The sequence below is a fragment of the Danio rerio genome, chromosome 24 (assembly GCF_052040795.2).
Source record: "Danio rerio strain M-AB ecotype USA chromosome 24, GRCz13ab, whole genome shotgun sequence".
Lineage (NCBI taxonomy): Eukaryota > Metazoa > Chordata > Actinopteri > Cypriniformes > Danionidae > Danio > Danio rerio.
The window spans coordinates 5,492,158-5,518,776 of NC_141044.1; the positions used below are offsets into that span (position 1 = coordinate 5,492,158).

Genomic DNA, 26,619 nt, shown 5'->3' on the forward strand with positions numbered 1-26,619 from the left:
TGAGGTGCTTCAAATAAATCAATACATCCAGCTGAAAGAGACTAGACTGTGACTCATGTATGTGGATCTGTTAGCCTTGCAGGATCTTAAATTATGAAGATGTGCTCGCAATAGAAAACAACAGCTGAATCGGGGCCAACGGGGCCACGGCCAAGAGTTCTTCTGCCTGGAAGAAAAATAGGTTCTGTGTGACAGATAAAGGCGAGTTTAAACCAGCTTCAATTTCTATCCTGGTTCTGACTGATTTGTGCTGGCCACTTGCAAATTTGTAATGTTTAAATACAAAGTGCTGTCATGAAACTATATGCACAGGCTGATAAGTCACCCAATCTGCTTTTATGCCATTAATTACATGGTGCAGGTGATTGGTTGCTGTCACCTCGGCAGCCAATGAGCTTGCTTCTCAGCATTTAAATGCTCAGTGTTGTTTTATTCTAGCATGTGCAATGTGTTTTCAGAGGTTTTTCTCTACCTCAGCTAGTAACCCAGGGGTTAAATACAGTTCATGTCAGAATTATTAGCCCCCTTGTATATTATTTTCCCCAAGTACTGTTTAACCAAAAGAAGATTTTTCTAAACATAAAAGTTTCATAACTCTTTTATCTTTGCCATAATGACAGTATAAAATATTTGACTAAACATGTTTCAAGACATTGTATTCAGCTTAAAGTGACATCTAAAGGCTTAACTAGGTTAATTAGGCAAGTTAGGATAATTAGGCAAGTTATAGTATAACAGTGGTTTGTTTTGAAGACAATCTAAAAAATGCTTCAGAGAGCTAATTATATTGATGTTAAAGTGATTAAAAAATGAAAAATGCTTTTATACTAGCTGAAATAAAACAAACAAGGCTTTTTCCAGAAGAAAAAAAATATTACAGCAAACACTGTGAAAAATCCTTTGCTTTGTTAAACATCATTTGGGTAATTTTTGAAAAAGAAAAAAAAAATCACAGGAGAGCATCATTCTGCCTTCAACTGTAAATTCTAAATATTGAACAAAAAAAGCTTATTGTTAAATGAAAAAAAAAAAAGTATTGTATATCCAACATGATTGCACGAGTATAGGTTATATGTAAAGCTTTATAGGGTAAAAATAACCAGATATACACAAAATAAACAAATGCATATAATCCTCAGAGTCAGCAGACAGCAAGCAGTCAGACTGAGCAAAATTGATGTGTTAAATGTTAAAAAAAATAATAATTTTATGAACTGACACTTGAGAAAAGAAGTACATCTGTTAAATGGAAACATAAAGTAAGAAAATGCAAAGAAACAAGGTGATGAGTATAGAAATCCATATGTAAAGATGGTTTATGTATTATCCACATTTTAAAAGTAATAGCTTTTGTAAATATTTTGATATTTTGGGAAATGTATGATGTTTTATATTATTTTGGATTATTATAATATATTAAATTTAGTAAACAAGAATACATCAAATTATTTTAATAGTATGATAAGCTATAACACTATATATATATATATATATATATATATATATATATATATATATATATATATATATATATATGGTTCTTGAATCGGATTGTCTGATAGCAGTGCGATATTCTGCAATAACATAACTCGTACAGCCTCTTCACCCTTGTGTATAACTTTGAAAACATAGAGTGACAGCAGATCAATAAACTCACTACAGTTTGACAAATATTGCAGCTGCCGGACAACATAATGAACATTTGAGGCTTTTTTCTTCAAGACTGTAGTTGTTTAGATTGCAACTATGCAGTTTATTTATAAGAATAGTGCCTATTTTAAATATTTATAATTTCGAAGATACAGCGTGTCGGCAGACATCGGCCTGTCATTATGCAGAGCAAAGATGGTTGATGGTCCACCACAGGATGTCGACAGAGACCGAATAATAAGCCCTTAGGGGAGAAAAACTCAAACTACAGCTGATCAAATCTGGTCAAAACTGGTAAGTGACATTTAAAGTCAAACTCATTCATTTGTATATTGTATATTTGTATATTGTAGTGCTGCATTTATACCATTGTAATCTGCTAGTGTTTGCTTTGCTTTGGCTTTTTCGGGGGTTAATAGTTGTGATCTCCGGATTGCAACAGAGAAATACTGGGAAATCTCTGTAGACTGATGGCATTCAATGCTGTTCAGCCTTTTAATCTTAAAATTTGAGCAAAATCACCTGTTTTGTCATCACTTTAGACATTACGCTAGAGAATCATTCAAATATTAGCTCTAAAACGAAGAATTGGTAACAGTTTCTGCTGTTCTGATGTCGGCTGCAGAGTAGTTGAGTAGTTGAGACTCTGTGTTTGATTTTCTTTTTTATATACATGGTTATGCTGCCAAACTGTTGTATAAACACAATATCACAATCGTAGCAGTGCAATATGGCTGTATATACTCACTGGTGGGACACTAAGGCACTCGGCCTGTGGCCTCGAGCCAACACACGACCAGCAGTGTTGTGACATTGCTCATACGTACAATTGTGCACCTTGAAATAGAATGATCCTAAACACTAAAGTCCCACTGTAAACATAATAATAGGTATACTTTAAAGTATAAACACAAAATAATAATAAACCTTATAATTACTGTATATGAATGATTGACTGATTGGGGGTGGTGGGTTTTGGTGGGCCAGACCAACAGAAAAAATATACTGCATAAGGCACAGAGGGCAGATTATTATAAACATGTCTGCAGTCTGTAAGCACAGTTGATGTGCACACAACCGCAGTGCTATTAGTCTGTCTTTATTGTAAGCCATCAGCAGAAAAAAATACTGTACTAATAAATCTTCAAACATGTCAGAAAAGATTGCTTCAAACCTCAACGCAGCCTGTCAATTAAGCTTGCTTTTCATGCACCTGACTGCTCTTGTTATAGCCTGAAGCAAACAAATGAAATCAAGGCAAAACATATATATATATATATATATATATATATATATATATATATATATATATATATATATATATATATATATATATATATATATATATACACACACATACATATATATATATATATATAAACATTTATTGTGTCTTGTTCCTTTTATAGCAACAGATGTGCTCCATCATTGCTTTTTGGGGGAATCTTCCCCCCTGACTTTCTTCAGTTTTTGCATTAATCTCAGTGCAGTGCTTCCTCCAGGCCATGGCTGTGATATTGCTGTTTATCAGGGCTCTGCTTGATTAGTAATAATGGCTAACCTTTTTTGGGATTTGGCAAAACATTAATCAATAAGACATCTGATTAAAACTGTTCCGGATAAGAAGGGAGGCACTGGGAGTCAGATTAGTGTGGAGAAAAGAGATCATTATAAATCTAAATCTGCCTACAGTATCATCAGAGGCATGTTGCATAGCACACATTTAAATACTGGCTTCAACTGTATGTTTAACACAGTACTGGGAACACCCATACACACTCATTCACACACACACTCATACACCACGGCCAATTTTGTTTACCCAATTCACCCATACTGCATGTCTTTGGCCTGTGGGGGAAACCAGATATAAATCAATAAATCAAATAATTAATTCAATTAACAATTGTTTAAATTATGCAATTAGAGAGTTCATTAAATTCTTGTTATAATTTCATGCTGTTATTTATACATTTTCAATCTCTTTATTTGTGTTGTAGATGATGTGGACTCGACTGTACTTGTGATATTTTCTGAGTCCAAAATGTCCAAGTCCGATTATAAGTTCGACTACCTCAACACTAATTATTATTATTATTATTATTATTATTATTATTATTATTATTATTATTATTATTATTATTATTATTATTATTATTATTATTATTATTATTATTGAGCAGAAGTGGGGGACTCGAGTCTCAAGACTTGACTCAATTCAGACTTAAGTCCCGAATTGTTCACTAGACTTGCTTGACAAATATTTAAAAAGACTCGACTAGACTTCAACTTGACTATCATGACTCGAGGCTTGACATTAACTTGAGTTAAATAACTCAAAATAACTTAATATTTGTTTAATACTCTCAAAAAAAGAACTCAGTGGATGAACAATTTAATGTTTTAATTGAAGGCAGGATTCACATCTGATAAAAATGTTTAGCACCAGATGAAAAATCTACACAATTAAATACAATTTTAAATACGACTGAATGGATCCAAAACAATTATCAAATCAAACAATTCATCAAATAAAGTTTAAAGACATTTGTATTTTTATTTGCCTTAAACTCAAACCTATGATAATACCTTTTATGTCTATTATGTGTCGAAAATTTAAAAGTCTCTTAGTTTTATTTAAAGTTGTACTAAATTTGAAGCATATTTGAAGAGTAACATATATTCAGCTTCTGCTAGTTATGTACTGCATTATACCTTTTAAATGGAAATGCACAGTTTTTGTTGCAAGTGAACATACTATAGTCCACGACTACTGTGTTTTAACCTAGAAGCGTATTCAGTCATCAAACATTTTAAAGACTTACGACTTGCTTCAACCAAGCTATCGACTTGACTTGCTTGAGACTCGAGACTTACTTTTGGCTTGCATATGTATGACGTACTCGTACTTCTGCTATTGCGTCCTTGTATTGGAGTGTTTGTAGGAAAGTGCCTGGTGCACACGGAGAGAAAAGAGTGTGTTTCTTACAGGTGGTTTGTCAAGCCTACTCACCTGTGTGAAGCACACTCAGCATTGCACAATGTTTTCTCGGAAGGATGTTTAGAAGAGTGTACTCATCAGCTCGGCTTGTTTGCAACCTAATTTGTCAGACATTATGAAAATGAGCAGCTGCCTTTGTGTTTTCATTTGCGCATTGTCAGAAGAACATTCACAAACTTCTCCACTCTCATCTGAGTAATTTGTGCTTTTCATTAAATCTGGCAGTTAATCTAGATTTTTAAGCAATTAACAATTAAGAATGTTTGTATTTGTGGTTGTAAATGCCTGACAATAAGGAAATATATATGGTAGAGACAGCTGAGATGTGGGCAGCAGGTTAATTGGCTTTTTTTTTGTTTGTTTGGCTCTTGTTTCTCAGTGCCTCATCTCTCCTCTTTCAGTTTTCGTATTTTATTTATTTATTCTTTTTTTAGCTCTCCTCTTGCAGTGTCATTGGCTGGTGCTCATTGCTGCTGTCTTGCTTGTCAGAGACCTGAAGACAGGTCTGGCTGATGTGAAACGTGTGAAATGTGCACTCTCTATCTATTAGGCTGCCATATGTTTTAACATGCAAGGGGTGTGTTAAGAAAAGAATGAAGGAATAATAAAAAAATAATAATCACGGGGGAAAAAAAGGCAACATGGTGGTTTAGCATTGTCACCTCACAGCAAGAAGGTCACTGGTTTGAGTTCTGGATAGGTCAGTTGGTGTTTCTGTGTCGAGTTTGCATGTACTCCACATGTTGACATGGGTTTCCTTCAAGTGCTCTAGCTTCCCCCATAGTCCAAACACATGCGCTGTACCGTAGATTAATTGAATAAACTAAATTGGCTGTAGTGAATGTGAGTGAGTGAGAGAGTGTGTGTGTGTGTGTGTGTGTTTGTATATATATATATATATATATATATATATATATATATATATATATATATATATATATATATATATATATATATATATATATATATATATATATATATACAGTTGAAGTTAGATTTATTAGCCGCTTGAATTATTAGCCCTACCTGTGTAGTTTGTTCCACAATTTCTGTTTAACAGAGAGATTTTTTTCAACACATTTATAAACATAATAGTTGTAATAACTCATTTCTTATAACTGATTTATTTTATCTTTGCCATGATGACAGTAAATGATATTTCACTCGATATTTTTCAAGACTCTTCTACACAGCGTAAAGTGACATTTAAAGGCTTAACCAGGTTAATTAGGCTAGCTAGGCAAGTTAGAAAAAAATATAATTTAAATTATTAATAATTTTGTACTTAAAATGGTGTATAAAAAAATTAAAACTTATATAATTTTAAAATGTTTTTTTACATTATCAAGTGATAAAAAATGTGTATATAATCCATATAAAATTCTATTAAATAAATAACAATAATATTTATTGGTGAAAAGATGGCTGTTATAGTCCATTTAAAAATGTGTTCTAAAATTAAGTTATTAGAAAGACACGCAGAGGTCCTAGATACCCAAACTTTAAAAAAATTTAGCCAGTGCATTAGTGCAGCCATACTTTGACTATGTTGCAGCTTTTTGGTACAGCGGTAGTTCTAAAAAAAAAGAAAAATAAATTGCAGACGGCCCAAAATAAGTTGTATAGAATTGTTATGAATGTACTTCCACTGACACATTTAAATAATGAACATTATAAGTTCAAAGTATTTTTTTTTTTAAATTGAGAAAAGAGTAAAAATTTTAAATTAGTGATGGTGTTTAAGATTTTAAAGAAAATGGTCCCAAAATATTTTCTTAATTATTATGTTTTAGTTAGTGAGGTACATTGTCATTCTACAAGGGCACGTAGCAGGGATATTTACCCATATAGATTTAAGAGTGAATCAGGTAGAAATTCTTTTTTTTTGTCTACGAGCTCTGCTGCTTGGAATGTTTTGCCCACGATTTTTAAAGAGATTCAAATTGTGAGTGTTTTTAGAAGGGAAATTAAAACGTGGTTGTTTTACAGTTGAAGTTGAGGATTTTGTTGTGCTGAGTTGTTGATCTGATTGCACTTCATTTATGATTTGCTCATTCATTTTTTAAGAATATCGAGAACCACAATGGAAATAAGCCTGTGGCTTTTTTGTATATTTTATACTCGACAGTTTTTAAAATATGTATGAATTAGTCTAAATGGACTTGTTTGTATATTTTTGTTAAAATTGTCAAATAAAATCAATTAATCAATTAAATACTGTAAATGTATTTAAATTAATTTAATTAAATTTTAAGCAACAACAATTTTATAAGGATACTAACTTTTTATTTTATTTTATTTAAAACCCCACAATTTTCATACATCAAATGTAATATGACTATACATACTATGCCAATAAAAAGTTCATGAATATTTGTTCAGTGCTAATGTTCCATATTTGGAAATTCTACATGCAGTGTATCACATTGTATCTTGCAAGATATTGTCCTTCAGTTTTGTTTTCTATGAGGTGGCAGCAACAATCACAAGACAAGGTTAAAACCATTTTCATCAGGGTCTCAGTTCAGTTTATTGTCATCCAGCGACTCCTGTAGCCTTGCCCTGTTTGACTACCACGCTACGGGACAATTGAGCAAAGTAAAACATCCACAACATACATCATCCCATCACACGCAATATAACCAACAAATACAGTATATGACACGAAACAAAATCACTGTCCTCCCATAATGTAAAGTACTAAGAATGCAGTAAAATGTATATTGTTCTTAAAAGCTAAAGACACTGATATGTATACATATTAATTATAATATTATTACTATAATTAAGATACTACTGTGTTTTTATGGTTAAATTTATTTTCATTTAAAATTTTTCTTTTCATTTGTATATTTTATATAACAGTATATACTTTTATTTAATTTACTTATTATTATTTTTGTTTCAGATATGTTGCATTAATTGCAAGTGCATTAATTCAACCAAACTGAAACTGAAAAGATGGTTATTTATTATTAAGTAAAATATTTGGTTGTCATTTTATTGTCAAACAGTAAAACGGTAAAATACAATAGCAACAAACAGTTTATTTTTTTCCTAAATCATTAAATATTTTTTGTTTATAATAAAAATGCTATTGCAGTTTTTTTCTTAACTGGTTAAATGTATTTTTATCATTAAGGCTTTTTTTAAAGTTGTTTTCCCTCAAAATGCCTATATACTTTTAATAAGTGAAAATTTAAGTGAAAATTATGAAATATTATTATGAGTTTCTTAAATTCTTAAAGACTTTTTTCCAAGCAACACAATCTAGACATTCTACATCTACACGGTATGAAACATGCTATCAACTAGTTGAAATACAGTAAAATATTGGGTTATTGTTTTACTTTATTTTAAACAGTAAAAATATAATACCAACAAAGTGTTTTATTTTCTTATATCATTACATATTTTAATTTTAATAATTAAAATACTATTGCAGTTTTTTTAACTGCTTAAATTTATTTTCATTGTCAAGTTTTCCTTTTTTTTTAAAGTATTTTTTAAACAAAAATGTTGTCGTTTCCTTCAAAATGTCTATATAATTTTAAAAAGTGAAAATTGAAATGAAAATTATGAAATATTAATATGAATTAAAGAACAAGTATTTTTTCAAGAAACAAAATCTAGATGTTCTACATCAACACGTTGTCACAATCACCAGCAATCTAGTCCATACAGATCGCTGGAGAATGACAAATCTGCCAACAAAGGAACTACAAATCATCTCATGCACCACACATTCACATCTGTTCCGGTTCTTCTTTAATTACACACACAGCTGCTCAAAGATTAATTACATGGATTATACATACAGCACACAAACACACATACTTTGCTGAGTCTTGTTATGCTGTTAGTGAACATTACAATGAGTTTACCTTTTCTAGCCTAGCTGTGGTTTGCCCCTTTGATTTGTTTTCTCGTTTTGATCCCTTGCTGCCTGTACCGACCATTCGCCTGTTTGTGACCACAATTTTGGATTACTTGAATGTACAAATTTGCTCCTGTGATTGACCTTTGCCTGCCTGACTACTCTTGTATTAAACTGCATGTGGATCCTTAACTTCGTTGTCAGAACCGATTCGTAACACACGTTATGAAACATGCTACTTTATTTACTTATTCATTTAAAGAAAATATTTAGACATTTTTATTTATCATTTCAACACCTGATAAGTCATCAAATGTTCAAAAGTCACCACTAACAAAATATTTAAATAACAACAAACAAACAAACAAACAAACAAACAAACAAACAAACAAACAAACAAATAAATAAATAAATAAATAAATAAATAAATAAATAAATAAATAAATAAATAAAATAAAAAAATTCCCCCTTCATGTAAACCCAAACACTAATATCCTATCTGGACATTTATATCACGCTACCTCATATTATAATCCCCTATATATTCTCCTTTATTTTAGTTTTATAAGGAGTTTTCATCAGTGTCAGTGTATTGTCATCCGGTGACATTTTGACAGACATTACAGTATGAAAACATTCGCAAACATTCATCATCCTCCTATACAGGGCCACACACACACACACACAATATAAATAGCAAACAAATGAAACACAAACCCCAATCTCCGTCCTCCCATAATGCATTGTGCTCTGTGGTATTCACTAGAGGCCTGATTAGGGCCATGCAGATGTACAGTATGCGAAACATGTTTATTCGCCCAATTAGCACCCAAATAAGTGACAGATGTAATCTCTCAAATATCTGCCGTAATGGAGGAAAGGAAGGGAGGGAGTGTGAAAAGCCGTCCCGGTCTTGGTAATGATGAAGTGTGTATGTGTTCTGTGCCTCATTAATGTGTGTCAGCCTTGACAGAAGGAAGGACATGCTGGAAAACAGTCAGGCTGCTTGGCTTGCACAGCGTGAACACGTTTTTTGACTGCCTGTGCTACAAAAACAGCTCTACACAACAACCTTGAACTGGCTGTGTACTGTATACAACACACACACAACAAAGAGAATGAGTGAGCAGCACACAAATTACAGCTGCTTCAGTCAAATACTGAGTCTAATATAGCAGAGCTTTAGAAATTACAAGAAAAAACTTGCTTTATTTTAAGGTCATGTAGTTACTGTGACTATTCATTTAACTACTGGGTAATATGGTAATATTTTAGTTGAATGACAATTACCATTTACTAAATATTGAAAGTCGCTGTTTAATTAAAATCTTTATACGTTTTACTTTTGAGAAAGTCAAAGTGTCATGTGGATACATTTGTAACCACGGGGAATAACACCAACAACTGAGGTAAGATCCAATACGCAGGTTTATTTACAGTCAGGCAAGCAGTGGTCAATACGGGTGCAAACAGGAGTGTGAGGACAATCCAGAATCACAGTCGAATACAGGCAAGAGATTAGAAAGGCAGGCAAAGACAAAGAGGCTAACAAGGCTAACGGTCGGTACACAAGATAACAAGACTGGGAAACGCAATACTTTGACAGATAACAAAACTCGCCAAACTGAATGGGTGAGTGTGTGGTTTAAATAGTGTGTGCAATCAGTCTCTGACAATCCTCAGGTGGTGTGAATGTAATCAGTTTAGATGAGGAAGCATGTGTGAGTGTGACCGAAGTGCATGTATGAAAATGTAGTCCAGAAATGGCGGATTTGTAGTCCATAAGTTATTGTTAGTGAAATCCAGCCATCTTATGAAAGACGATCGCGGGTAATCGTGACAACATTTTATTATAGGTTTGAGTTTTTAATTTAGATTGTATTTCTGTTTTATATTTAATTTGTCATACTCTATTCCCTCTTTAGTTTTCAGTCTACCATTAATTAGTATTTTACTATTGTTTTATTTATTTTTTTGCTCCGTTTGCTACATTTATAAGTACAATAATTTAATTAATAATTTTTTTATTGCCAATTTGTTTATTTTTTTGATAAAATACCCACTTAAAAACTGCTAGGTTGTTGTGACCAAAAAAATGAACCCAAAACATCTGATTAAACAGTAGAAGTTCAAATTCAAATTTTCTGAAAAAGGTGATCATCACTTTTATATGTTTAAGTGCATAGTGTGGAGGAGATCATAGGGTCTTGAGGCAATCAGATGTAAAACACAATATTTATGCGTGTTTTAAGTTGTAAATTGGTCAGATTTGACCAGAACACAACAGGAAGGTTAAAGGTCCATAAAAATCCCCTTCTTTCGGTTCAAGTCTACTTCAGATTTTTTCAAAAAATGCTTCATAATAGGTGAGGAGCTCTGCGAGCAGAGCGAGGAGTGGGCGTGGCCGACAGAGCAGTAGAAGAAAAAGGGGAGTAAACAACTGTTGTCAGTCGGCTCACAAAATGAGACACAAATCGTGAGGAGACCCATGATTTATAGTTTACAAAGTTGAAATGTAAAGAAATAAACAGTAATTTAATGCCCTGCAACATGTGTTATTCATAATTCATTGTTCAATCAAAATCTTAAGTAGAATTCAAACTTTTTCCTTTTTTTAAAGTTTCAATAAAAAAGTACAATACTAAGTTTCTAGGTTATATTTCTGTATCCTGACTTCATTTATCACTGATCTTTACAGTTTATGCAGTGTATACAGTAGTAAAATAATCAAATGTCAATGTAAACTAATACAAGTAATATTCATAAGATAAATATTTTTTAACAAATTAAGATGTATGTTTTTATTTCAACTTATTCAGAGAAGTAAGCTTCCTTACATAGTGTATATATTTGTCACTGAAAAAAATGACAAGTATTGGCAACCCTGCTGTGGCCGTAATTTCCCCAGACCTCACAGGACTGAGTGTTTATTTGAGCTTTTAACCCCAGGTTGAAGAACAGATGTAACCCCCTCCTGACGGCTGACATGCGTCACATTCAGAAGCCTGCAGTTTGTTTGACTGTCACAACATGTTTCAGCAATGCCCTGTGGTACATCTCACAGTCAAATACAAGATCCCAGAAGCCACTCATCTCTAACGGGCTGGCTATTGGACCGAAGGCATTTATATTTGAGGCATTTATATTTGAGGACACATATTAATATGTATATCTTTTCAAAGTACAGTTTATTGTATGCTCTGAATGTCAATGACTTCCCTTATACACTGTATGCATCAACGTAATGTGATAAATAAATATGTTTACTGTTTAACCCTCTGATGTTGCCAGATCACCTCTGCGTGTTAAGCATCTCTTTTTTTATCAGTGCCAAAGACACTAAGAAAACTCTGTTGATTTTGGGCACACAAATAAGTGTTTACACCACTAGAATCTGTTAGGTGTCTACTTTTTTGTGTGTGTGTACAGTCACACTAACAACAAAAGGTGTGCTTTTGCAAAATAAGGAAAATAAACAATGTGCACGTTCTTTCTTTTGTCTCTACGCAAATTGTTTTTTAGAAATGCATCAATAAAATGAACTGAAACTCAGCAAAAACAAAACACACAGACATGAGACATATATCTATAGAAAGCTAGAAGTTTAGACTTTTTTAAGCATGTGCATGTTGAAAACAAACAAAACTTTGATAAAGTAATCAGTACCAACAACCAACTTTTCGCACGTGAGACGCACGCCACATGTAAACTGGGGTCAGAAAAAATAACGGAAGCTCCACGAATACATGAGAGACATACTTGCATAAAGCTTGGAAAGTGCACTTTCCAACTCCTTTTGAAAACAAATGTCGTCTCGCTTGGTAATCTATAGAATTCTCCTAGCATTGATAGAATGCGCGCATCATACTGACTCTTTCAGAGTCAGCCACTAACACAAATGATGACGACAGCTGCCTGAACTCGTGCACGCCCACAAACAAACACATCATGCTGGCTAGAAAGGTTGTTTAATTTTTATTCTCAGGAATAAAGTGTAATCATGACCCATTTGACCTCACGGGACCACCGTCATCTGATGCTGCTTTATTCAGAACAAAACGTATGTTATTTATTTATGTATTTATTTGTTTGTTTGTTTTACCGTTATTGAATCAGTCAAAAGTTTGGAAAGAGTTTCGATTTATTTGGGCAAAGATATATATAAGGTCTTAAAATATTGTTTTTACTTGAAGTAATTGTTTTTCATGTTTAAAATGTTATTTTAATTATATGCAGTGTCTCCAAGTCATTCAGAAATTATTATCAAATGACGCCCTTGATGGGTGAACATTAGCCAGTGGGGGAGTGTCTTTTGTCTCTCCAGGTGTGAATTATTCATGGCCATGGTCACTCCTGCGCATACAGTATGCTGAGCTAAACATTGACTTTACAAAATGTAAATCATTGTAAAGTTTTCTTTGAATGACAGAATACAGAATAATTTTCACATAATTGTTAAGTAAATATTCTAGCCTACAATATGTTTTTTGGAAGGTTTTTTCGGACCTTATTTCAGCAACATTTTTTTTTTCTCCAAAACTTTCCTGCCTGCCCTGCCTTTCGAATTACTCATGTGTTGTTGTTTGTTGGTAATTGAACACTTGCCTATCTGATTATTCTAAGTAAGGCTGCATTTGAAATTATATATAAAATAAGAAAATAAAAGTCAAAGGGGGGTTAATAATTCTGACTTCAACCCTATGTATGTATATATGTCATGGATTTCTCAGTGAAGACATAGCAAGGTATGTTACTTTGAGATAACCACATTAAATCTAATAACACAGGCACATATGGGTACTTCGAATCCTCTTGACCGTCAGTGAATTTATTGTCATGCATATGCTTGTACCTCCATATGCTTGTCTGTTACACTGCTGTTTTTGTTTGTTTGGTGCCATCCGATGACTGAATAATATGTAGGTTAGTGTATTCTCCATTCAGTTGGTTCGTTTCTGTAATTTTACCTTTGATTAAACAATTAATAACACATTACGGCTTGGAACAATGTTTTGTTTTTATTTTTATGTTTTGTGGCAAATGAAATGAGCAGGATAAAGTACATCCAGGCAGTTGCTTTGTCAGAGTAAATCTGGTACGTCTTATATTATAGTTCTCCACTTCGCATTGGGATGCCAATACGCCTAAGTTATATAACAAATAAAATTAAATTTAACAGAATGTTGAAATGTAAATATTCAAAGAAAAAAAAAACTAAAGAAATATAAGACATTGTGATGGAATTTTATTTAGATATTACTCGTTTTATTTACTCTACAGTAACTGTAATAGATTGTTCATTCCCTCAAACTACATTTATTAAGTGACATCACAAACCTATTTAACTTTTTCAGCCCCAAAATATTGGTATAATTGCATTTGAAGAGCTTTTCAGGTTGATGATAACTGTCCAAATCCTAAATATGTAAATATATATTGCCCGATGTTTGTAGATAGGCAGAGATAAAGACTGAGCAAGGAATTGTGTGTGTGCGCATGCGCATGAACCCCAGCTTTACCAAACCTTAATAAATGTATTTCTCTAACCTCTACTGAAGGTGACATTAATCATTTTCTTTAGTTAGAACTTCCATTCCACCTTGAGAGCACCTCACCCGGTTTTATCAATATTAATGGTTCCCTCTCCTTACTTAGCCAAAGCTATTTCACACTTGGTTAGCTGGGCCATGAGAAGTGTCTCAGGGGCGGTATATTTAGCGGGCTTCCTAAATATTTTTTTTTTTTGGAGATCCCTAATCACAACGGCAAACCTGTCATTTAGACTAACACCCGACAAAATTTCTCACAAGTCATTTATTTTCCTCAGAACGGACCAGTGCTGAGTCCACATGCACTGGAAAGACCTTTAAGAAGTGCTTTGAGAATTCTAAATGGAAGGTGTTCAATAATACACAAGCTTACCTCTGTCAAGAGTCCGAGAGGATTGTCGTGTGGTATTTCTGTCTGAAGATGAACAGAGCTGTCGATGTCAGAGGAGAGAATGGTGTCTGTGGTTCTTACAGCCAAATACCCACGCACTTGTTTGTCGAGCGTTAAATGGAATTCGCAAGGTCGCCAGGCTAATTAACTGACCTGTGCACATTTATTCACACTGAAATTCGTTTGAAATCTGAAGTACTGTGAAGAAATATTTTGTAAGTTCAAACATACTATGCTGTTTTAATGCACTAATTATGATTAAATTGATTCAATAAAGGGGGCATAGATGTCAAATAAATCTTTGGTGTAGCCAGAATGGGAAGTTTCAGCTCAGGGGCGATTCTAGGGTTTTTATTTTAGGGGGTCTCAGGTACAATGAGGACATAAGAATATTAAAAAAAGAAATAATCATAAGTAGCATGCTACGCACATGCATGATGACACCAATTTCAAAATATCCCATATTATGTCTTTGCGCGAAATGGATACCGGTGGTGCTTTCAAAAACTCCCGCTTTGAAACTTGTTTTCCAGTTTATGCATTTTTAGTCCCCAAAATGCAGATGTTGTGTAAACAAACAAATAAAACTTCTGAAACAATTTAGTTTTTTTAGCTCTTTGAAATGAGTAAAAATAAATTTGACAACAAAATCTCAAGGCTATTCGAAGCTTTTGATTTAGCGACTAATTTATATGAATTTGTAAGATTTCATCAGTACAATTTAGTATGATTTGCTTAATTTAGTATGATTTGCTTATCCCCCAATGACGGTTGGGTTTAGGAGTGGGGTTTGGTGCCATGCCTTGTTTTAAAAATCGTACATTTTTGTATGACTGAACCATACGACAAGTCGTACAAATTAACCACTAAACTCACAAAACGTAAAATAGTTATGTTTTGTCACTAGATCAGGCTGGATTTGAAGAGATTTTCAGGTAGACACTAACTGTCCAAATCCTTTTTTGGGGCTGCCTAAATATACATTGAGATATTTATTCATTCATACATTCGTTTTCTTGTCGGCTTAGTCCCTTTATTAACCCAGGGTTATCAAAGCAGAATGAATCGCCAACTTATCCAGCAAGTTTTTATGCAGCGGATGCCCTTTCAGCCGCATCCCATCTCTGAGAAACATCCACACACACATTCACACACACATTCATACACTATGGACAATTTAGCCTACCCAATTCACCTGTACTGCATGTCTTTGGACTGTGGGGGAAACCGGAGCACCCGGAGGAAACCCACACGAAGGCAGGGAGAACATGCAAACTCCACACAGAAATGCCTCGCCTGAGATATTTATATTTAATAATAATAAAGAAATTATCAAATAACGTACTACATGTACACACATGCATAATCTCACCATTTTCAAAATATCCCATATTGCGTCTTTGCAGAAAAAGGAGTAACTGCAGTTTTTTTTTTATACTTCCACTTTGGCAGCATTAACACTGCAGATCTTGATGGTCAATTTCGGTTTTGTTACTGAATCCGATTATTTTTATAACACACCTAGATGTTCTTTTAAAAATGACGCATATCTGATTTCTGCATTTACTCTGCATTAAAGAAACAATGAGCGGGTGCTGAACGGCAGCTATGATAATAAAAGAGCACTCTTTTCTTAATTTGGGTTTTTAATTTGTTCACAGATAATCAGTTTTTATTTTTTTTTTTATTTAGCCAATATATACAGTATATAGGATATTTTTTCTACTTAAGGCGGATTTATACTTCTGTGTGAAGCACACGAAAATGGTCCGGCGCAGCCTCTCAAAATTGTAACTACACATCACAATGACAAGTAACAGAAGCTCTGTGATTGGTCCGTTTGGTAATGCTGACGAACGTGAGAGGTGCTAAGAGCTGCAAGCCCGATGGAGCGAGTGTTTACAAGTGTCGAGTACTGTGAAGGAGCTCCCGATGGAAACTTTTGTTTAGTGTTTACCTTACGATTAAAGTTGCTGCATTTCCGCTGGTTTCTGCCTCTGAATAAGTGAGTTTTAGCTACTTGTAGTTTTTAGAAAAAACAAAACACCCACATAGAAACTTGACACAGGAACATAAACACCTACTGCCTGCTAGCGTTTTGAAAGTGTTATTGCAGAGCAACACAAACAGCACTCAGGACTATAAATGCACGACTACGCACAAGGTAGGCGCCTTTGGTCACGCTGATTACTTGAAGCAGAAGAAAATATCAGCATTTGCATGTACATTGGCCATATCCGATCTGTGCCACATTAGAGAAAAAATGGCATTGGGTCACTTGGCAAGTTGTTTTTAAATGTACTGTTTGCATTTCCAAAATGCTGTTTCTATGCAAACAAACAGGCAAAACTAATAAACAGTTTTCCATTTTTGGATGAAAACATTGTCTGAAATGCCCACTGATGTAAACTGAAGACCAGTAATCAGTGTTGAGGAAAGTTACTTTGCAAAGTAATGCATTACAATAATGAGTTACTCCACAAAAATGTAACTGTAATATAATGTAAATGTAATGTAAAATGTAGTTGCATTTCCTAGTTACTTTTTATGGTAAGCAAAAGCTAATTAATTAAAATAAATAGTAACTCGCACTACATTTTAAAAGAACTAACTCAAATAATTTTACTTAATTTGTTTAAGTAACTTAGAAAACTAATATTATTACATAACACATATAAATGAATGACAAAATGGGCGCTCTGCTGAGGGTGGGGGGCATTCTATTGGCCCACAATGTTTTAGGGGTTTCCCAGAGTTACTATCAGGTGGCCCAATGAAACCCCCCAACCACTAACCCACAACCACCACTGTCATCTATGACAACCACCTCCTTCCCTTTCATCCATGATAAACCATACCCCAGCTACAACCAGCTCCACTCCTTCCCAAAAACCAGCTAGCGGTGCCCCCGCATAACAATAATATAACAAGGAAGCAAACTCTGAAAGTCATATGAATGTATGAATATATTGCTGTCAGAAGAAGGTTCACTGTATTGTCCATTTTCTTAGTCGTATCATTCACTAAGGACCCAATAATAGCACTTAAACACATAAAAAAGGGATATTTTCATGATATGTCCTCTTTAATAACAGATCATTCGACTTTTGAAATGCAGCTCTAAATTCAAACCTGGAATGACAAGCGTGGATATGTCTCATAAGGTCTCTTTAAGGGCATTTTCAGACTCCTGCATGCTGCCAGCAGCTATGCCTTCACAATTCAATTCCCATCTCTAAATGAACCGTTCAGATTCACTGCCTGGGTTCTGACCTTGACTAGCTCAATACAGCAAGAAAGGGCATTTTTCTCTTCTCCACACAGGAATGTATGGATTTCCTTAGCAGCATTCATACGATCAGCGCACCTAAGGTGAATCGAGGATAACCAACAGTCTGTTGTGCATAAATTTGTAGAACTTTAAATCAAGTAGAAGGCATCAGACACTGGGCTTAAAATAAAACTGGATTAATGGTTGTTTGGTGCTTATGATTCAGTTTTATCATCACTACCTGCCTTTATGGTACATCCCACAGTGTGCAAACGATGTAAACAGCAGCTCACGTTTTATATTTAATATTTTTGCTGTGTAATTGTGGATGTGAGATGCAGTGAAGCTGGCTAAGTGACTGTCTATGAACGTTTTGAATCATTTACCCTCCCGATTCATTCATGAGAAATTAGCATGTTTGAGATGTGGCTTGTATTGGCTCAAATTTGGAAACATATTCTTTTTCTGTAAGCGTAGCCCTATATACATTTCTGAAGATCGTGAATTGTGTTGCCAGAAGTATGTATGGCTGTATTTTGTTTTCTGATTGCTTACCTCCATATAGGCGGCATTCCCGCTGTTATCAGTTTGCCCAGTGGCTTGCAGTGTACGTTGGCAGACTTGAGACGCAGAGAAGAGTTGACCACAATGACAGGGTTCAAGTCTGGTGAAGAACGTTTCCAGTAAGCTGTAAAGGCAAAACAAAAAACAAAAAATGAAATAAACAAGTAAACAGCAGGGTAAGGATGTGGTAAAATCTGAAAACGTGGTAAAAATTAAGCGAGGGCTTTTGTTTTTCTGGATTTCTTTTGAAAACACTATCGGTTGGGTTTAGGGAAGTGAGTGAGCGCTGGTCAATTGGTGCTTTTTAAAACACTATCAGTTTTGTTTAGGGAAGAGGGGGTAGGATGATCAGTTGGTTGGTCAGTCAGTCAGTCGACAGCGGCCTCTGGTGGATTTACAGCTAACACAAATGGCACTCGGGAGAAAAATTTAAGATCTCAAAAAGCATACACAAAAAATTTGGCGCTAACCAGAAATGTATACTGGGGTAAGTTTTCAGAATGAGCCTGGGTTGAATTTGGGATATGTTTATGTTTACAATGCTGTAAAATAGGAAAACCGAAGCACTCGGAAGAAAACCCATACCAACACGGGAAGAACATCCACAGAGAAATGCCAACTGGCCCAGCCAGGACTCGAACCAGCGACCTTCTTGCTGTGAGCCCCACACTTGCAGCAATTTTGCACATTGCACCAGACCCTTTCACGCTGGCTGGTACGGGCCCTATAACAACAGTTCGTTGGTGTCGCAGATGAAAGTAGAAAAAGTGTAGAGCTAGTATGCTAGACTGCATGTAGAAACAATAGAGACTTCCAATTCATGCAGACAGTACAGATGAAGACTAGAAGAACGACACATAACCATAAGAGACAACTAATTGAAACAACCTGTATTAGTGTCATGACAATTAATTCAAATGCTAAAAGAAATCACAGTTTTTAAATTCAAGCAGTGAAGGAGACGACATATTTACAGTAAGTTACATTTTAGATTATTTCCAGATCCGCTATCACAGGAAAACAAAGTAGATAAACCCTTATGACCAGTTTTATTGTTACCTTAAGTTTTTTTTCATGTAGGATGAATATATATATATAAGGAATCAGAGATATAGAAGGTTTATTCAACTTTACAGTCCAATAAACAGTAAGAAAACAGTAGACGCCAACATCATAAAAGCAGTGGAGATAAAAGCAGATAAGGACTATTATCCCAGCGCCTGTTTTATGTTGTGGCATCAGTTTCCCATTTGTGTTTAAGATATATGCTCCTGTTGTCCAGCCGAGCATGAAATCGAGTTTAAGAATAAGAGTTTGTACTCCAAAAAAAAAAAAAATTCAATTTGACTGCAGCATCTGATGCAGAGGATCTGCAATGTATAATCTGATTAGAAACTAACCTAAAGAGGAAGAGAGTATTACATGAGTATTTAGGAGACTGTGACCGAATAATACTTCATTTCTGAAATTATTGTTCAACCTGAACTGACATAATTCTTGAATAAAGTTCATTCAAAATGAACTTTAGTTTAAAACTTTATTATTTAGTAAACAGTGTTGAGTAACATGAAATGTACATCATTGATTATTATTTTAAAATTGTTAAGAGTGTTCTTCTGTTTAGCAATAAAATAAACAAATTCTTGACTTTTTTTTATCAGAATCAATATATTAAATTCAAAATGTTTTTGAATGCATACAACTCATGTCAGAACAAGATTTTCCTTAGATACACTAAATAACATGTAGGCTATTGTTGTCTATTCGCATGAATGTGAAAGAGCCGCCATCTTGGTACAGGTTAGCATACAGTGTACTGTACACATCTATGAGTCAAGACAAGCCAACCTGGAGATGCTGGCCCCTTGTGTTGCGTATGGGTTGCGTCATGAGCGAACAAAGAAAACAAAGAATAAAACATGACATTTAATTGGTAAGATTTCTTTTTGTTTTATGATTTTGCATGTTACAAAATGTTGTGCTTAACAAGAAAAGTTATTGATGTTAATACAGTCGCTTAGTGCATTGACCATAAGTAGAGATGGTGCCAACTTGCACTAAATAATAGGCTTATGATAGTTTAGTTTAAGAAAACCAGTGAAATTTGGGAAAACATATGTTCAGAATCCACAAGGGGATCAATAGGCATAATTGGAAAGAGTTTGACTGGAAAACAAAAATTAGGTTTTTAAGAACAACATTGATGGTCTTAAAATATGCTAACCGTCCACAGTCAGATGAATGCTGGAGGGGTTGCAGGAATGTGGGTAATCACGCACATATATTCTGGGATTGTCTGAAAATTCCTGCATTTTGGCAAGGGGTAAAGATTGAGATAATGAAAATTATGCAGTTAGATATACTTTTTACTCCCCTGTTTTTCTTGCTTGAAGGGATACCCCAGGATATACAGTATATATATAATAAAATCAGAAATATATACTACATATACTTTTACTGAGTGCAAGAAAGACTATAACAATAAATTGAATGAAGCGACACCCTCCAACAATATTAAAATAGATAGAAAAACCTGAATCTATTTATAGAATGGAGTTTATGACTGCTCAACTTTAATTGAAAATGGATATTTTTAAACAAAGATGGGCACCTGTCACTTTGTATCTGAACAGGACATAATTATTTCCAGCTCTTTTGAAACTGAAAATATACATATATATATATATATATATATATATATATATATATATATATATATATATATATATATATATATATATATATATATATATATATATATATATTTGTATTTTTTTTTTTATTTACATCTAGGGTTACTTTTTACTGTCATTTTTTAAATAATCGCTGCTGTCACTGAATGTTTTGTTCTGTAAAAAACTTTTAAATGTATGAAAATTAAGTAAAAAAAAAAAAGAAAACCAGTGAAAATGAGAAATAACTCTCAAGAACAATACATTTAAATTCAAGTGAAATATTGCTTACAAACAGATATATTTTTAGTGTCTCTTGATTTTTATTTTATTTTTCATTTTTACATTTTATAATAAAGGGAAATTATTGAGTAAAAATTGTAAAAAAAAAAAAAAAAAAAAAGCTTTATATGCAATATGTCACTTGAATTAAAATGTATTGTTTTTTTGTTCGTTGACATCAATATTTTTTTAATGAATACATCTGTTTAATAAATTTGATTTGCTCAAATGCACCAAAATATATGAATTAAGATATAAAATTTTAATTAATAATGAAGGATAAATGAATAAAATGAATGAATAAATAAATAAATAAATAAAATGAATAAATAAATAAATAAATATAAATAAATAAATAAAAAGAATGAATAAATAAATAGCACAATGTACACTTAAAATAATGTGAGAAAAACAGAATCTGAACCTCAAGATATAAACCCAAAATCCGGTTAAAAATTTTGAATTTTATGATGAAAACTTCAATTGTGACACATAAAACTGCAATGCGGAGGGGGAAATAGTCAGAAATAGTGTGACAATAAACGTTTTGGTCTTAATATGTGGCAGAAATAAGCTTTCATATGACAGTGCTTATATCACCTCACCTTAACGCTGCGCCTGAACCTCCGGCTCTTTTTTTCCACAGCGATGTGTCCTTCTGCTCAGAGTCAGACAGTCAGACCAGTCAAGCGGAAACTGTAAGGATTTGCCCTTAAACCAGCAGTGTTCCTGGACTGTCATCATGTCTTTAGGTGGCTCATCCAGTAGCAAAGCTCTTTCCAGTCACTGCACAACAGGACGATGGCATCTGCAATCTCCCTTTAACAGGATAGTTATAGGTAAAAACATTGAAACCTGTTACAAAAGAATTGATCTGCTATTACTCTGAAAGGCTCCTTTTAAAGGTAGAGCACATACCGTAAAAACTCATTTTCATTATTCATTATCATTGCAGCGCGACATGGTGGCTCAGTGGTTAGCACTGTCACACCACAGCATAAAGGTTGCTGGTTCGAGCTCTGGCTGGGTCAGTTGGCATTTCTGTGTGGAGTTTGCATGTACTTCCCGTGTTGGCGTGGGTTTCCTCCAGGGGTTTCCCCCACAATCCAAAGACATGTGGTATAGGCAAGGGCGGATTTAACCAATAAGCGAGGTAAGCAGCCACTTAGGGCCCCAAGGAAATTTGGGGGCCCCCAATAAATATATAGAAGTATAAATTATACCTATAAACTATATATAACAATTCATATTTCATATGAGAGTCAAACAAATACAATTTTAATGTAATTAAATATTATTTAATATGAATTAAAATAGCATATTCTACTAATGTTATGTAATAATTATATCATAAAATAAAATATTATAATTATTACATTTGCACAATTTTGTAAACCCCTCCAATCATAGAGCAGTTCAGCAGTCAAATTTATTAATATATATATATATATATATATATATATATATATATATATATATATATATATATATATATATATATATATATATATATATATATTATATTTAGTCATGAATTTCTCATTCATTAATTCATTTTCTTTTTGGCTTAGTCCCTTTATTAATCCAGGGTCGCCACAGCGGAATGAACCGCCAACTTATCCAGCAAGTTTTTACGCAGCGGATGCCCTTCCAGCCGCAACCCATCTCTGGGAAACATCCACAAACTCATTCACACTCATACACTACGGACAATTTAGCCTACACAAATTAGCCTGTACCACGTCTTTGGACTGTGGGGGAAACCGGAGCACCCGGAGTAAACCCAAGCCAACACAGGGAGAACATGCACCACACAAAAACGCCAACTGACCCAGCCGAGGCTCGAACAAGCGACCTTCTTGCTGTGAGGCACCTGCACTACCTACTGCGCCACTGCGTAGAGATTACATTAAGATAAAACATAGACGATGACAATTTATATTTAATTTAAAAATAACAATAAGTGCATTTTAGCACTTTGAAATGATTATTATTATTTCTTTTTGGTAAACTTTAAGACGTATGTGATAGCCTAGACTATTTTGTTTTGTTTCAGCAGAGAAATACAATAAAATCAAGACATGTCTGTGAGATTAAGCTTTGTTTTGTAGGAAGAAAATATGTATAATTAATCACATGAATTACTTTGAGTCGCATTGATTCATTTTGCAGCTGTAGTGGATTCGAGTTTACTTCATATCGACTGAAATGTAAATAAAAATTAAAGAAAAGAAGAAGGGTGCATTTAAGGACTGTTGTGCCCCATGGCTGGAATTGCTTAGGACCCCCAAATTACTAAATCCACCCCTGGGTATAGAACTTCTTCTTCAATGCAGAAGTGCGGTCGTTTTTGCGATTGTTTTAGAACTTCTGATTCAGTTGTCTATGGGAGAAATCACTAGTAATAATAAATGTCAGAAAGCGGTCAAACTACTCACTCTACAAACAAGTGTTTGCATGACTACACCGAAAAAAAATAACATAATATTAAGAAAATATCAGTTTGCAACATCAAGCAGCTTAACGAGCTGTTTTGAACACATAAAAATGAATAGAAGTGAATGAGACTAAAAGTCTCGAGCCAAAATGATTCAAATGGATGCGCCCGCTCGTCCACGGAGAATAAGGTGAATACTGTAGGGGAATTGAATAAACTAAATTAGCCGTAGTGTATGTTTATGAATGAGTGTGTATGGATTTTTCCCAATACTGGGTCATAGCTGGAAGGGCATCCGCTGTGTAAAGCACATGCTCGAAAAGTTGGGTGTTCATTACGCTGTGGTGACCCCTGATGAATAAAAGGAAGGAAAATGAATGAATGAATAAATGAATGAATGAATGAATGAATGAATGAATGAACGAAGGAACAAACAAACGAACGAACGAACGAACGATTGAATGAATGAATAAATGAATGAATGAATGAATGAATGAATGAATGAATGAATGAATGAATGAACGAACGATTAAATGAATGAATGAACGAATGAATGAACAAAGGAACGAAGGAACGAACGAAGGAACGAAGGAACGAACGAACGATTGAATGAATGAATGAACGAACGAACGATTGAATGCATGAATGAATGAATGAATGAACGAACGATTGAATGAATGAATGAATGAATGAAAGAACAATTGAATGAATGAATGAATGAATGAATGAATGAATTTTCAATGCATTATTTACTCACCTTTTTGCCATTCAAAGCAAAATGTATGAATAGTTTGTGACCTGTTGTTCTCGTAGTTGAGAAATAATGCACTTTACTGCTTAAATAAAAGATATTATGCCAACCCTTGCTTATTTATCGATTCGTCATAACCCTGCGTGTGAATGGCCGACACTCAATGGGTTTTGGCAGAAAACCTCTTTGACATAATGTGTGTTTAAAGTTTAAACTGCGGTCTTGGCCTGGCAAAGAAGCAAACATAAATATTCAACTTCCTGCACATGCTGTATTTTTTTTTATACAAAAGGTCAGTGTGACTTTGAGTCATTTCACAGGCTGAAATAACATTAGTGTTTTCGTCTACCGTTGAGTCTTCGAGCAACAAGTTTTTCCTCTGTGAAGAGGAGGTGAATCAGCTTGCGAGGCATTTTAAAAAAATGATCACAGAACACTTTGCTGCCACTAACAGCAGACAATGAAATAAATGATTAATGCAATAATTAAACATGAATGTCATCATCAGAGTGATGTAGCGAGTTTAATTTGCAAAGCTGCAGAGGAAGTAACAAATGAAGATATCCTTCAATGAAGCAAATGCTTTTATTAAAGCTGTAATTAAGACGTTTATAAAATTCTGTTTTTAAGGTGTAGAAACATCAAGTAGTTTTCCATGCCGATTGAATTCGTCATTATAATTGTAGTTATAGATTTCACCCATGCCAAAAGATCTTGAAAATATTAAATAAATTCAAAATAAATGATTACCATTTTAGTGAGTCTTCATGTCTGGGGGTAAAAACAGCAAGCGTGAAATTGCATTGCTTTATCACCAGGGTGTTTTCTCCAGGGAGGCATTGCCTCCCAATAAGAAATGGATGGATAAAAATAGACAGTGGATTAAGGAAAGGGGAAGAAAGAACATATATGATTACTTATTTATCTGAATATATAGGCTACATAAGCATTAACAGACACTTAATCTGTTCACCTGCTTGTTATCGTATATCATATACTGTATCTCAGCCAATCACATGACAGCAGCACAACACATTTAGGAATGTAGTTATAATCAAACTCAACATCAGAATAGGAAGGATTGCCTATTGGTGTGGGGAATATTTTCTTGGCACTGCACATTAGTGCTATGCCCTGGTAATAATACTTTTTATAATACTATTATAGTATTATTTAATAATACTATTATTGCCTTCTCCAACTTGGAGGAAAGCCCTTAGCCCAGGTGAAGGAGTTCAAGTATCATTTGGATTTTTGTTCACGAGTGAGGGAAGGATGGAACGTTAGATTGGCAGGCGGATCGGTGCAGTATTGCGGTCAATGTACTGGTCCGTTTTTGTTAGAGAAGGAGCTGAGCAGAAAGGCAAAGCTCTCGATTAGTTGGTCAATCTACGTTCCTACTCTCACCTATGGTCATGAGCTTTTGGTCATGACCGAAAGAACAAGATCTCGGATACAAGCAGCCAAAATGAGTTTCCTTCACAGGATGGCAGAGCACACCATTATATAGGGTGAGGAGCTTTGTAACCCAGGAGGAGCTCGGAGTAGAGCCACAGCTCCTCCACATCAAGGGAAGCCAGCTGAGGTGGCTCGGGCATCTGTTTCTGATGCCTCATTGACGTCTACCTAGTGAGGTGTTCCAGGCATGTCCTACCTGAAAGAAGCCTTGGGGAAGACCCAGGATAAGCTGGAGGTACTATGGCTCTCAGCTGGCCTGAATGCCTCGGGATCCCCTCCAGAGGCAAATGTCTGGGGAGAGGGAAGTCTGAGGTTCTCTCCTGGGACTGCTGCCCCGCGCCCCCGCTCTGGAAAAGTGGAAGAAATGAATGAATGAATGAATGAACTTTAGTACTAACTGAAAATCATTTAAACATCACACACTGAACAATATGCATCCATTTATGACTTCATTGTGCACATCTTGTATTATTCAGAAGGAAAGCATGATAACATGGCATGCTGCAAAGCTCAAATCGTCTCAAACTGTTTTCTTGAACATGACAGTTACTCCAAAGACTCCACTGGCACCAGATATGGTGGGATATGCTGAAATGGAAAATTCACCTTACGGATGTGCAGCTGACAAATCTGCAGAAATGTTATGATATTATCATGTCAACTTGGAACCAAACCCTAAAGCATCTTTTAAGCAGTTAAATCTATCCATCACTGAA

At 34.4% G+C, this 26,619-nt stretch overlaps 1 long non-coding RNA gene across 10 annotated transcripts in view; it reads right to left on the bottom strand.

The window, feature by feature from the left end:
* Positions 1-26,619, bottom strand: part of LOC137489281 (uncharacterized) — a 602,555-nt gene that overhangs the window by 323,877 nt on the left and 252,059 nt on the right. For 8 of the 10 annotated variants that reach the window (XR_015524713.1, XR_015524716.1, XR_015524720.1 and 5 more), the window contains 3 exons: positions 26,100-26,250; positions 21,863-22,076; positions 18,295-18,427 (listed from right to left, as the gene is read on the bottom strand). This is a non-coding gene — a long non-coding RNA (uncharacterized LOC137489281). The remainder of the gene's footprint in view (positions 1-18,294; positions 18,428-21,862; positions 22,077-26,099; positions 26,251-26,619) is intronic. The other 2 variants (XR_015524717.1, XR_015524719.1) reach the window with 1 other exon arrangement.